General features: G+C 39.2%; 1 protein-coding gene across 5 annotated transcripts in view; it reads left to right on the top strand.

Moving 5' to 3' along the window:
* The first annotated feature begins 666 nt into the window (after positions 1–666).
* The window catches only part of C22H1orf185 (chromosome 22 C1orf185 homolog), a 75681-nt gene continuing 63099 nt past the window's right edge, over positions 667–13248 (top strand). For all 5 annotated transcript variants that reach the window (XR_015555751.1, XR_015555750.1, XR_015555748.1 and 2 more), the window contains exons 1-2: positions 667–816; positions 12893–12944. The gene's annotated coding sequence lies outside the window, so the exon portion shown is untranslated. The remainder of the gene's footprint in view (positions 817–12892; positions 12945–13248) is intronic.

Genomic DNA, 13248 nt, shown 5'->3' with positions numbered 1-13248 from the left:
ATGCTCCTGGCCAGCTGTTGTAATGCTCAGCTGCTTGTAGTTGTTGTGGGCCCTTCAGTCTCTTTATCAGGTGTGGGGAGCCCCAGCACAGTTGGCTGTAAGCTCTAATACCACATTTGTGTTGCAGTATTTCTTTTAAGTGAGTAGGCCCCCAGTGTGGCAGGTTGTTAGGCTCAGGGCCTTAGAATTGCTGTAAACCTCTAGCCTATTAGGTCTCTTGTCAGCTCTCTGAGGATTGCAGCTGGGTGGGGCTGGCCTCAGGCACAGGAGCACCCAATTGTTTCAGGCTTTGGAAGGTGGGGCAAACCTCCTATGTGGGTCTTTGAGAAGCACAAGTCTTCTGCAGCTGACAAGCCCTGCTGCCCAGAGGTCCACACACACAGTCAACACAGTCCTGCCCCGTGTGAGCGCCCCGACCTCCCCAAGCGGACCCAGTCTCTCCACGGCGGGAGCCCCACACACTCCGCCACCTCCCCACACTCTCCACCCGCTCCTTGTGCACACCCTGCCCCGCTCAAGTCAGCTCAGTTGCCAGGCTGCAGAAAATCCAGTCACCAATCTATGCAGGCCCACACGTTGCCTGAGGGCTTGTTGTTAGGTGGGGCTAGTCTCTAGGGTGGGCTGCCTGCCTTGGCTGAGCTGGATTAAATCGGTGCTCTAGCGGGTGGAGCAGACCCTGGGCTAGCAGGTCTCAGGGAAAACTCCAATGGCGTCTGTGTCAGCACGCTCACACCAGGCCACAACAATGGCCGCCGCCAATGTCCCAGTCCCTGGAGAGGTCTCACCCCTCACCGAGATGCACTCAGGGCCTATTAGGTGAGTCTCTTGTCACCAAAGCAGTGTGCACCTTTCTTTCTGGTGATTTTAGGATGCTTTCTGGAACGGGTGAGTTTGTGCGCGGGCCCTTTAAGAGCCAGTTTTAGTTTCTTTGTGAACCGGGTTTTCTGGGGGTGCTCCCCAATGCTTTAGTAGCAGGCAAAGTCAGATATTATGCCACTGGTGTCGATTGTGCTGGGTCCACAAAATGCCCACAGCAGGGGCGCTCCCGGCTCAGGGCCCCGCGCCTCCAGGGAGGCTGCGTACCTGTGCGCTGCTCCGGCGGCTGTGAAGCTGGCGGCTTGTGAAGGCGGCGTTTTCCTCTCCGGAAGGGAGTCTCTGCCTCTTCCACCCCAGTTAGGATTGTCCGTTGTTGCAGGAGTTCCTCTCATCCAGTTTTCAGTTCTGTCTCAGGGGTAATTTTTCCACGAGTAGTTGTAAATTGGCTGTGTCCACGGGAGGAGGTGAGTGCAGAGTCTGCCTACGCCGCCATCTTGACTCCGCCTCAAAACCTGTTTTCCACATGATTTAAGAGACTAATACATTTAAAGATAAAAAAAATATTGATGTAAAAGCTATTATTACTGTAACTTTGGTTTGTGTCTCTAAATCTTGTTTTCTACATAATTTAGGAGACCAATGCATTTAAAAGAATTATTAGCTTATTTTTGGGGGCATACATGTATAAAGATAGAATTTTGTGACATCAACAACCAAGAGGTGTGAGGATGGAGGTATAAAGGAGCAAAGTTTTTGTATGTGTTGAAGTTAAGCTGCTATAAATTAAAGGAAATTAAAAGGGAATTTAACACTTCACTACAAAAAAAAACACAACTAAACACTAAAGAAGACAGGAATGCAAGAAATGAGGGACAAAAAATCTATTGGGCATACAGAAAACAAATAGCACAATGACAGAAGTAAATCCCTCCTTATCAGAATTAATTTAAATGTAAATGGATTAAACCCTCCAATCAAAATACAGAGATTGGCAGAATGGATTAAAAACACATGACCCAACTATATACTGTTTACAAGAGACTCATTAGAGATCCAAAGACACAAATGAGTTGAAAATGAAAGTATGGAAAGAGATATTCCATGCAAATATTATCTACAAAAGAGCAGGAATGGCTATACTAATATCAGACAAAATAGACTTTAAATCAAAAAGGTTACAAGAGACAAAAAATGACATTATATATTAATAAAAGATTCAATACAGCAAGAAAATATAGCAATTGTAAACATTTATGCACCCAATGACAGACCATCAAAATATATGAAGCAAAAACTGATAGCATTGAAGGGAGAAAGATACACGCCTACGATGATAGTTGGAGACTTCAATACTTCTCTCACAATGATGGATAGAACAACTAGACAGAAGATGATTACGGAAATAGAGGACATAGCCAACAAAAAAAACCAACTAGATCTAACAGACATATACAGAACACTCCATAACATCAACAATAACATACCCATTCTTCTCAAGTGCACATGGAACATTTTCCAACATAGACCATATATTAGGCCACAAATTACATCTCAATAGACTTTAAAAGGTAAGTATACAAAGTATCTTCTATAACCAACAGCATGAAGTTAGAAATCAATAACATAAAGGAAACTGAAAAATTCACAAAACTGTAGAAATTAGACAACACTTTTTTTTGAGTTAACATTGTTTTACAACATATATAAATTTCAGGTGTAGCTCATTATACTTCAATTTCTGTATGGACTGCATCATGTTAACCACCAAAAGTCTAGCTACCATCTATCACCATAAAATTATGCCCTTTTACCCCTTTTGTCCTCCTCCCCTCTTTCCTCTCTGGCAACCACCAATCTATTCCCTATATCCATGTGTTTGTCTATCTTCCACATAAGAGTGAAATAATACAGTAATCGTCATTATCCATCTGATTTATTTTGCTTAGCGTAATATCCTCAAGGTCCATCCATGTTGTTGCAAATAGCAAGATTTCATCTTTTTTATGCCTCAGTAGTATTCCATTGTATGTATATACCACATCTTCTTTTTTTTTTTTTTTGCAAGGAAGATCAGCCTTGAGCTAACATCCATAACAATCCTCCTTTTTTTGCTGAGGAAGACCGGCCCTGAGCTAACATCTATTGCCAATCCTCCTTTTTTTCCCCCTTTTTTCTCCCCAAAGCCCCAGTAGATAGTTGTATGTCACAGTTGTACAACCTTCTAGTTGCTATATGTGGGACGCTGCCTCAGCATGGCTGGACAAGTGATGTGTTGGTGCGTGCCCGGGATCCGAACCTGGGCCGCCAGTAGCAGAGCATGCGCACTTAACCACTAAGCCATGGGGCCAGCCTCTACCACATCTTCTTTATCCATTAATCCATTGATGCACCCTTAGGTTGCTTCCACATCTTGGCTATTGTGAATAATGCTGCAATGAACATAGGGGTGCATATATCTTTTTGAATTAGTGTTTTGATGTTTTTTGGATAAATACCCAGAAGTAGAATAGCTGGATCATATGCTATTCCTATTTTTAATTTTTTAAGGAATCTCCTTAAAAGTTGGCTGCACCAATTTACATTCCCACCAGCAGTGTACAAGGGTGTCCTTTTCTCCATGTCCTCTCCAACACTTGTTATTTCTTGTCTTTTCAATAATAGCCATTCTGATGGGCATGAGGTAATACCTCACTGTAGATTTTATTTGCATTTCTGTAATAAGTAGTGATGTTGAACATGTTTTCATGTGCCTGTTGGCCATCTGTATATCTTCTTTGGAAAAATGTCTTTTCAGAGCCTCTGCCTATTTTTTTGATTGAGTTGTTCATTTTTGGTGTTGAGTTGTATGGGTTCTTTATATATTTTGGAAATTTACCTCTTATTGGATATAGGATTTGCAAATATCTTCTCCCAATTGGTAGGTTGTCTTTTTTGTTCTGTTGATGGCTTCTTTTGCCATGCAGAAGCTTTTTAGTCTGATGTAGTCCCATTTGTTTATTTTTTTCTATTATTTACCTTGCATGAGGAGACATATTTAAAAAGATATTGCTAAGACCAATGTCAAAGAGCATACTGCCTATGTATTCTTCTAGGAGTTTTATGGTTTCAGGTCTTATATTAAAGTCTTTAATCCATTTTGAGTTAATTTTTGTGCATGGTGTAAGATAATGGTCTACTTTCACTCTTTTGCATGTGGCTGTCAAGTTTCCCCAACACCATTTATTGAAAAAAACCTTCCTTTTTCCATTGTGTGGTCTTGGCTCCTTTGCTGAAAATTAGCTGTCCATAGATGTGTGGGTTTATTTCTGGGCTCTCCCCCACTTACATCAATGGACAGATCATCCAGACAGAAAGTCAACAAGGAAATAGTGGATTTAAGTGAAACACTTGATCAGATGGACTTAATAGATTTATAGAGAGCATTCCATCCAAAAACAGCAGAATACACATTCCTCTCAAGTGCACATGGATCATTCTCAAAGATAGACTGTATGTTGGGAAACAAGACAAGCCTCAATAGATTTAAGAAGACTGAAATCATCTCAAGTATCTTTTCCAACAACAATGCTATGAAACTGGAAACCAACTACAAGAAAAAAACTGGGAAAGTCACAAATATGTGGAGAATAAACAACATGTTACTGAACAACCATTGGATCAATGAAGAAATGAAAGGAGAAATTAAAAAATACCTGGGTTCTCAATTCTGTTCCGTTGATCTGTATGTCTGTATTCCTGCCAGTGCCATGCTGTTTTGATTACTATAGCTTTGTAGTATATTTTGAAATCGGGGAGTGTAATACTTCTAGTTTTGTTCTTTTTTCTCATGATTCTTTTGGCTATTTGGAGTCTTTTGCTGTTCCATATAAAGCTTAGGATTCTTTGTTCAAATTCTGTGAAAAATGTTGGGATTCTGATTGGAATTTCATTGAATCTGTACATTGCTTTAGATAAAATAGATATTTTAACTCTGTTTATTCACCAATCCATGAGCAGAGAATGTCTTTACATTTCTTTATGTCTTTAATTTCTTTCAACGATGTCTTATACTTTCAGTGTCTTTCACCTCCTTGATTAAATTTATTCCTAAGAGTTTTATTCTTTTTGTTGCAATTGTAAATGGGATTGTATTCCCGATTTCTCTTTCTGCTAATTCATCGTTAGTGTGTAGAAAGGCAACTGATTTTTGTATGTTGATATTTTACCCTGCAAATTTACTGTATTTGTTAATTATTTCTAGTAGTTTTTTGGTGGATTCTTTAGGGCTTTCTGTATATAAAATCATGTCATCTGTAAATAGTGACAGTTTTACTTCTTCCTTTCTGACTTGGATCCTTTTTATTTCTTTTTCTTGCCTAATTGCTCTGGGTAGGACATCCAATACTACATTGAATAAGAGTGTCAAGAGTGGGAATCCTTGTCTGGTTCCCATTCTTAGAGAGATAGCTTTCAGTTTTTCACAATTGAGTATGATATTGGCTGTGGGTTTGTTATATATAGCCTTTATTATGTTGTGGTACTTTCCTTCTATATCTATTTTATTCAGAGTTTTTAACATAAATGGATGTTGTATTTTGTCGAATAGTTTCTATGCATCTATTGAGATGATCATGTGATTTTATTCTTCATTTTGTTAACATGGTGTATCACATTGACTGATTTACAGACATTGAACCATCCCTGCATCCCTGGAATAAATACCACTTGATTGTGGTGTATGATCATTTTAATGTGTTGTTGTATTTGATTTGCTAACATTTCGTTGAGGATTTTTGTATCTATGTTCATCAGCAATACTGGCCTGTAATTTTCCTTTTTAGTGTTGTCCTTGTCTGGTTTTGGTATCAGGATAATGTTGGCCTTGTAAATGAGTTAGGAAGCATCCCAACCTCTTCAATTTGGGGGAAGAATTTGAGAAAGATAGGTATTAAACCTTCTTTGATTTTTTGGTAGAATTCACCAGAGAAGCTATCTAGTCCTGGACTTTTGTTTTGGAGAAGGTTTTTGGTTACTATTTTAATCTCTTTGCTTGTGATTGGTCTATTCAGATTCTCTATTTCTTCTTGATTCAGTTTTGGGACGTTGTATGATTCTAAGAATTTATCCATTTCTTTTTGGTTATCCAATTTGTTGGCATATAGCTTTTCATAGTATTCTCTTATGATCCTTTGTATTTCTGTGGTATCTGTTATAATGTCTCCTCTTTCATTTATGATTTTATTTATTTGAGTCTTCTCTCTCTTTTTCCTAGTGAGTCTAGCTAAGGGTTTGTCAACTTTGTTTATGTTTCCAAAGAACCAGCTCTTGGTTTCATTGATCTTTTCTATTGTCTTTTTTGTCTCTTTCATTTATTTCCCCTCTGATATTTATTATTTCCTTCCTTCTACTGACTTTGGGCTTTGTTTGTTCTTCTTTTTCTAGTTCTTAGGTATAGTGTTAGATTGTTTGAGATTTTTTCTTGTTTGTTGAGGTAGGCCTGAATTGCTATAAATTTCCCTCTTAATACTGGTTTTCCTGCATCCCATAAGTTTTGGTGTGTTGTGTTTTCATTTTAATTTGTCTCCAGGTATTTTTTTATTTCTTCCTTGATCCAATAGTTGTTCAGTAGCATGTTGTTTAGTCTCCATATATTTGTACTTTTCCAGCTTTCTTCTTGTTGATTTCTAGTTTCATACCACTGTGGTTGGAAAAGATGCTTGATATGACTTCAATCTTAAATTTATTGAGGCTTGTTTTGTTTCCCAAAATATGATCTATATTTGAGACTCTTCCATGTACACTTAAGAAGATGTGTAGTTTGCTGCTTTTGGATGGAATGTTCTATATATATCTATTAAGTCCATCTGATCTAATATTTCACTTAAGGGCAATATTTCCTTGTTGACTTTCTGTTTGGATCATCTATCCATTGATGTAAGTGGGGTATTAAAATCCCCTACTATTATTGTGTAACTGTCAATTGTTCCCTTTAGGTCTGTTAATAGTTGCTTCATATACTTTGGTCCTCCTAGGTTAGGTGCATACATATTAATAAATGTTATGTCTTCTTGATACATTGTCCCCTTTATCATTATATAATGTTCATCTTTGTCTCTTTTTACCATTCTTGGCTTGAAGTCTATTTTGTCTGATATAAGTATGTCTACACTCACTTTCTTTTGGTTGCCATTTGCTTGGGGTATCATCTTCCATCCCTTTGGTTTATCTTTAGAGCTGAGTTGGATTTCCTGGAGGTAGCATATTGTTGGGTCTTATTTTTCAATCCACCCAGCCACTCTGTGTCTTTTGATTGAAGAATTCAATCCATTTACATTTAGGGTGATTATTGATATATGAGGGCTTAGTACTGCCATTTTTTGTTAGTTTGTTTACTAGTTATTCTATTTTTCCATTGTTTCTTTTGCCTTGTGTTTCTGTCTGCCATTTTAGTTTGGTGGTTTTCTGTGGTGTGCTTCCCAGTTTCCTCTTTTTTTTCTTTTGCTGAGGAAGATTCGCCCTGAGCTAACACCCATTGCCAATCCTCATCCTTATTTTTTTTTTTTGCTTGAGGGAGATTAGCCCACTAACATCTGTGCCAATGTTCCTCTACTTTGTATGTGGGTCACCACCACAGCATGGCTTGACAAGTGGTGTAGGTCTGCTCCCAGGATCCAAACCCATGAACCCAGGCCACTGAAGCAGAGTGCATGGAACTTTAATTACTGGGCCAGGGGGCTGGCCCCTCCATTTCCTCTTTTTATGCTTCATGATTCTGCTCTGAATTTTTGTTTTGTGGTTACTATGAGGTGGTTATAAAACAACTCATAGACGAGATAGTCCTTTTTCTGCTGACAGCATCTTATCTCCACTTGCCTATGCAGGTTCCATCCTTTTCCTCTTCCCCTTCTATGTTTTTGTTATCACAAATTATCCCTTTTGGTATTGTGAGTTTGTTATCAAGTTGAAGTCATTATAGTTATTTTTCATGCTTTCTTTCCCTTTAGCCTTTATGATTAAGTGTTTACTAACATATTCTGGTATAGAGTTGCAGTTTTCTGATTCTGTCTGTCTATTTATCACCTTGCTTATAGCTTTGTATACATCTGATTTTTTGTTTCAGGTAAGAGAACTCTTTTCAAGATTTCTTGTATTGCAGGACTAGTAGCAATGAACTCCCTCGGCTGTTGTTTGTCTGGGAAAGCCTTTATTTCTTCTTCATATTTGAAAGATAACTTGGCTGGATAGAGTATTCTTGGCTGACAGCTTTTATCTTTCAATATTTTGAATATATCATTCCACTCTCTCCTAGCCTGTAGAATTCCTGATGAGAAACCTGCTGATAGCCTAATGGAGGTTCCTTTGTAGGTTATTATTTTCTTCTCTCTGGCTACCCTTAATATTTTTTCTTTGTTATTGACTTTTGACAGTTTTAATATAATGTGCCTTGGAGAATGTCTTTTTGTGTTGAGATAATTAAGTGTTCTATTAGTTTCATGTAGTTGTATATCCAGTTCCTTCCCCAGATTTGGGAAGTTCTCAGCTATTATTTTGCTAAATAAGTTCTCTGCTCCCTTCCCCCTCTCTTCTCCTTCTGGGATACCCATTATCCTTATGTTGCTTTTTCTTATGGAGTTGGATATTTCTCATAGAATTTCTCCATTTTTAAAAAATCTTAGTTCTCTCTTTTCTTCCACCTCAATCATTTCTAGACTTCTATGTTTGAGCTTACTAATTCTGTCTTCTATTGGGTCTGCTCTATTTATAATGCTTTCTACTTTATTCTTCATCTCATTTATCATGTCCTTCATCTCTAAAATTTCTGTTTGGTTTTTTTTTTGTAAGAGTTTCAATCTCTTTGGTGAAGTACTCCTTCTGTTCATTAATTTTATTCCTGAGCTCATTGAACTGTCTTTCTGAGTTTTCTTGTAACTCGTTGACTTTCTTCATGACAGCTAGTTTGAATTCTCTGTCAGGTAGACAGCAATTTTCCATGACTTCACGTTTGGTTTCTGGAGAATTGTCATTTTCTTTTTGTGATACCAGTTACTTCAGTTTTTCATGGTGCTTGATGAGTTGTTCCTCTGCTGGCAGATTTGTGGTAGCAACAACCTTTCTTATTTGGGTAAGACTTTGGTTACTTTGATTCTTAGCTGCTTTTTCTTGTATTTGAGAGCCTGCACTTTCCACTCTCCACTGCCCCTGCCAGAGGGGTAGTCAGTGCCCTTGTTGTGCTGCTTTTGCCTCCAAGGTTGCTGGTGCCTTGCTGCTTATGATGTCTCTGAAGTCATGGTTGTTGCCACTGGGGTCACTGGGCTGGTGAGCACTTCTGCTGCTTCCAGGGTTGCCTGGGTCATGGGTCTCCCCACCAAAGTGGGGGAGAGTGGGGTGGGAGCTGCGTTCACAGGCACCTCCACCATGTCTGGGGTTGTTGTGTCTGCAGACACTGCTGCTCAGGTGGGGGAGCCAAAATTTTGGGAGGTACTGCAGCTGGGAAGGACTGGAGTCATGGACTCTGCTATTGCTGTTACCTGGCTCTCCGTGGGCTCTCCATGGGTGTATGCTGTGTGTGCCACCTGTGCTGCTGCACATGGGTTTTCTGGGGTGCTGGCACCAGTGCTGCCAGAGACACTGGGTTCATGGGTGTCACCACTGTTGCCAGGTGGGCCAGGGTCATGGACAACACTGCCACCACCATGGGGTTCCTGAAGGCGCTGGTTTTGGGTGCTGGTGCAGTTCCTCAGGTCACAGGCACTGCCACCACTGCTGGGGACCCAGAGTCTTGTATAAAGACCCCTCTTCTGGAAGGGACAGTGTCTGAAGCACTGCCACCGGGGGGGGGGGGGCTTGGGTTGCAGGTACCACTGTTATTCCTGAAGCCTTAGGTCTCAGGCACTGGCACTATTCCTGGAACTTCAGGTCACAGGCACTGTGTTGCTGCTGGGGGTCTCGGGGTCTCACATGCAGCCCCCACTGCTAGGAGGGCCAGAGTTGAAGGCACCACTGCTGGGGGCTGTGTCATAGGTATCATTTTTGTTCCCAGAGTTTCTGGTCGTGGGCCCTGCAGCAGTTCCTGGCACCTCTGGGAGTGTGAGCTGCCTGGGTTCCTGGGGCCTCTGTTCACAGGTGTTATCACAGTTCCTGGAGCCTCTGATCTCAGGAGCTGCTGCTGCCGCTCCCGTGGTTCCACTGCCTCCAAGAGGTCCAGTCCACACACCTTCAGATGTATAGATGTATGGATCTCTCAGGCATTCTGATGTGCTGTGCAGAGAATCCTTTGTTGGTCTATGGATGTCCTACTGGTTGTAACTTAGAGGACAGAGACCGAGGGAACAACTCACTCTGCCATGATGCTGACATCACTCTCCAACAACAAGCTTTTAAACAACCAATAAATCAAAGAAGAAATCATAAGGAAAATTAGCAAATACTTAGGGATGAATGAAAATGAACACAACATACCAAAACTTAGGGGATGCAGAAAAAGCAGTGCTAAGTAGGAAATTTATAACTATAAATGCTTACATTAAAAAGCAAGAAAGATCTGAAATCAATAACCTAACTTTAAAACTTAAGGAACTAGAAAAAGAACAAACTAAACCCAAAGCCTGCAGAATGAAGAAAATAACAAAGATGAGAGCAAAGATAAATGAAATAGAGAATAGAAAAACAATAGAGAAGTCAATGAAACAAAAAGCTGGTTCTTTGAAAAGATCAACAAAATTGACAAACCTTTAGGTAGATGGAGTAAGAAAAAAAGAGAAAACACTCAAATTACTAAAATCAGAAATGATAGTGGGGACATTATTACTGATTCTACAGAAATAAAAAGGATTATAAGAGAGTACTATGAACAATTATACCCCCCAAATTTGCATAACCTAGATGAAATGGACAAATTCCTAAAAACACAAAACCTACCAAGACTAGATCACAAAGAAATAGAAAATCTGAATAGACCTATAACTAGTAAGGAGATTGAATCCATAATCAAAAATCTCCCCACAAAGAAAAGCCCTGCACCTATGGCTTCATTGCTGAATTCTACCAAATACTTAAAGAAGAACTAATACCAATCCTTTCATACATCAAATACCTTTTGTACATCAAAAGACTCTATCCACAGAGTAAAAAGGCAGCCCACAGAATGGAATAAAATATTTGTAAATCATATATCTGATAAAGGATTAAAATAGAAAATTATATATAGAGAGAACTCCTAAAACTCAACAACAAAAAAACCCAAACAACCCAAATCACAAATGGGCAAAGGACTTCTCCAAATAAGATGTATGAATGGCCAATAAGCACATGAAAAGATTTCAATCTTTTCATAGGGAAATGTAAATCAAAACTATAATGAAATACTACTTCACACCCAGAAGATGGCTAACATAAAAAAAAAAAAAAAAAAACAGAAAAGAACAAGTGTTGACAAGGATGTGGAGATATTGGAACCCTTGTGCACTCTTGGTGGGAATGTAAAATGGCAGGCCTGCTGTGGAAAACAGTATGAAGTTTCCTCAAAAAATTAAAAATAGAATTACTATATAACTCAACAATTTTACTTCTGGGTATATACCCAAAAGAATTTAAAGCCGGATCTCAAGGAGATATTTGTACACCCATGTTCATGGCAACATTATTCACAATAGTCAAGATATAGAAACAACCTAAATGTCTATCAACAGATGAATGGATAAAGAGAATATGGTACAGTAATGTGCCATATAACAATATTATGAAAGTACATTGGTTTAGGAATCTGAGAGTCTTGGATTCCGATGTAGTTGTGACTTTGGGCAAGTTAGTTAATATATCACCGTCTCAATTTCCTCATCTATAAAATGAGGATAATACCTCCTTCATAGTGTTCCTGTAAAGATGTACGGTAAAGCACCTGACACAGAAGGTAACCAGTAAATGTTCATTTCTGTTACTACTAGGATAGTCATTAGTTTTCTTCCCAAGGTAACTTTGTTCATTGGTAAGAAAGCACCCACCCTAGAGGTATTTTTTTATGACTGCTATCCTCCTAATGAGTCTAGGGAGATTGTGTTTCAATACTACTAATAACCCATATCACTAAAGACTAAAACCAGAAGCGTATTACTATTAGCAAGATTTTACCCACAAATATACATTCCTCAGGGAATGGAAGGCAATAGCAAGCACTGCCAGCTTACAACATTCCTTTCGCATCCACTTTCTGTTTTCTATTACAGGTGGAATCTCATTTTAATGAATACCATTTTAAACATCTGTTTCTACATAGTGAGGCTATTTTTGTGTTCTAGCAGATGGGCCACAGGAACTGTGCTTTGTTGACTTGGCTAAAACAAATTATAAAAAAATGAAAATTCTTTCTTTACAAGTACATCTATGCAGAAACAAGTATCTTAATAAGAGGTAATCATCATTTGTAAGTTATATATCCTGGCCTAGGCTACACGCAAGAAAACAGAACAAGGGCTGGGTGGGTGTGAGTGGGAGGCAGAATGGACTGGAAAGCCAGAGAGAGTAAAAGAAAAATAGATCAGAGTCTTAAAGTGAGATCTGTTAGAAAGTACAAACCTTAAGCCAGAACTCCACTTGTAAACATAACCCCTCCTCTTCCAGGGCATTCTTCACATGCTACCTCCTCTACAAAGCTTTTCCAATTCCCTCTAGACATATAACTCAGTTCTCTGCTCCTATACTCCCACTTGTTCTGAATCTGTGTAGTAGCATTTCCCAGTGTTCATTTTATACTTTTAAAGATAATTGTTTTGTGCTCTGTCCCTTTTCTCCACCAAAACTATGAGTTTAGATCTCTAGGATGAAGATGATTCAACTTCCCATGACCAACGTCTAGCAACAGGGCTTAATACACAATAGATGTTTAATAAATTCTCATTGAATTTAATATATATGAAGTATTGATATGCTGGAATTGAGTATTTTTACTTATCTTGGAAGCTCCTTGAGAGGAAAAAATGTGTTTCATTTCCACAGGCTTTGACACACAGATGCTCAGTGCCATGTGTTGGTTGAAAAAATTACTGAAATTAGTATGCCAAAGTTGGTAAAAATCAAACTTCTGACATTTAATATCTTTCAGGACTTGGATGCACAAATAAATCTACTACATGCTGCTGAATTAAATGCTAATAGTAAGTGACTAAAATATACTGTGTGCTCTGGGGAGACGCAGCTTAAATTAAGGCTCTTCATTCTAGCCACCACGGGGGACATGGGAGGGGGTGGTGGGTGTACCATGGGGGACAAAGGTGAAGCTCCCCAGGACAGGGGCTTGGAAGGGTTTGGTGGGCAGAGGAAGCTGGTTACCTCAAAAGAACCAGAGGCTAGAATACGGACTGTGGAAATTGACTCAAAGGAGCCCACCAGGAACACAGTGGAAACCTTGGTCCCCTTCCCTTAGATACATCAGCCCACGGGCTGGTGCCAACTTGAGCC

Source organism: Ceratotherium simum, chromosome 22, assembly GCF_057802395.1.
Source record: "Ceratotherium simum simum isolate JZ-2026a chromosome 22, ASM5780239v1, whole genome shotgun sequence".
NCBI classification, from domain to species: Eukaryota; Metazoa; Chordata; class Mammalia; order Perissodactyla; family Rhinocerotidae; genus Ceratotherium; species Ceratotherium simum.
This window is presented reverse-complemented; position numbering and strand designations above follow the sequence as displayed.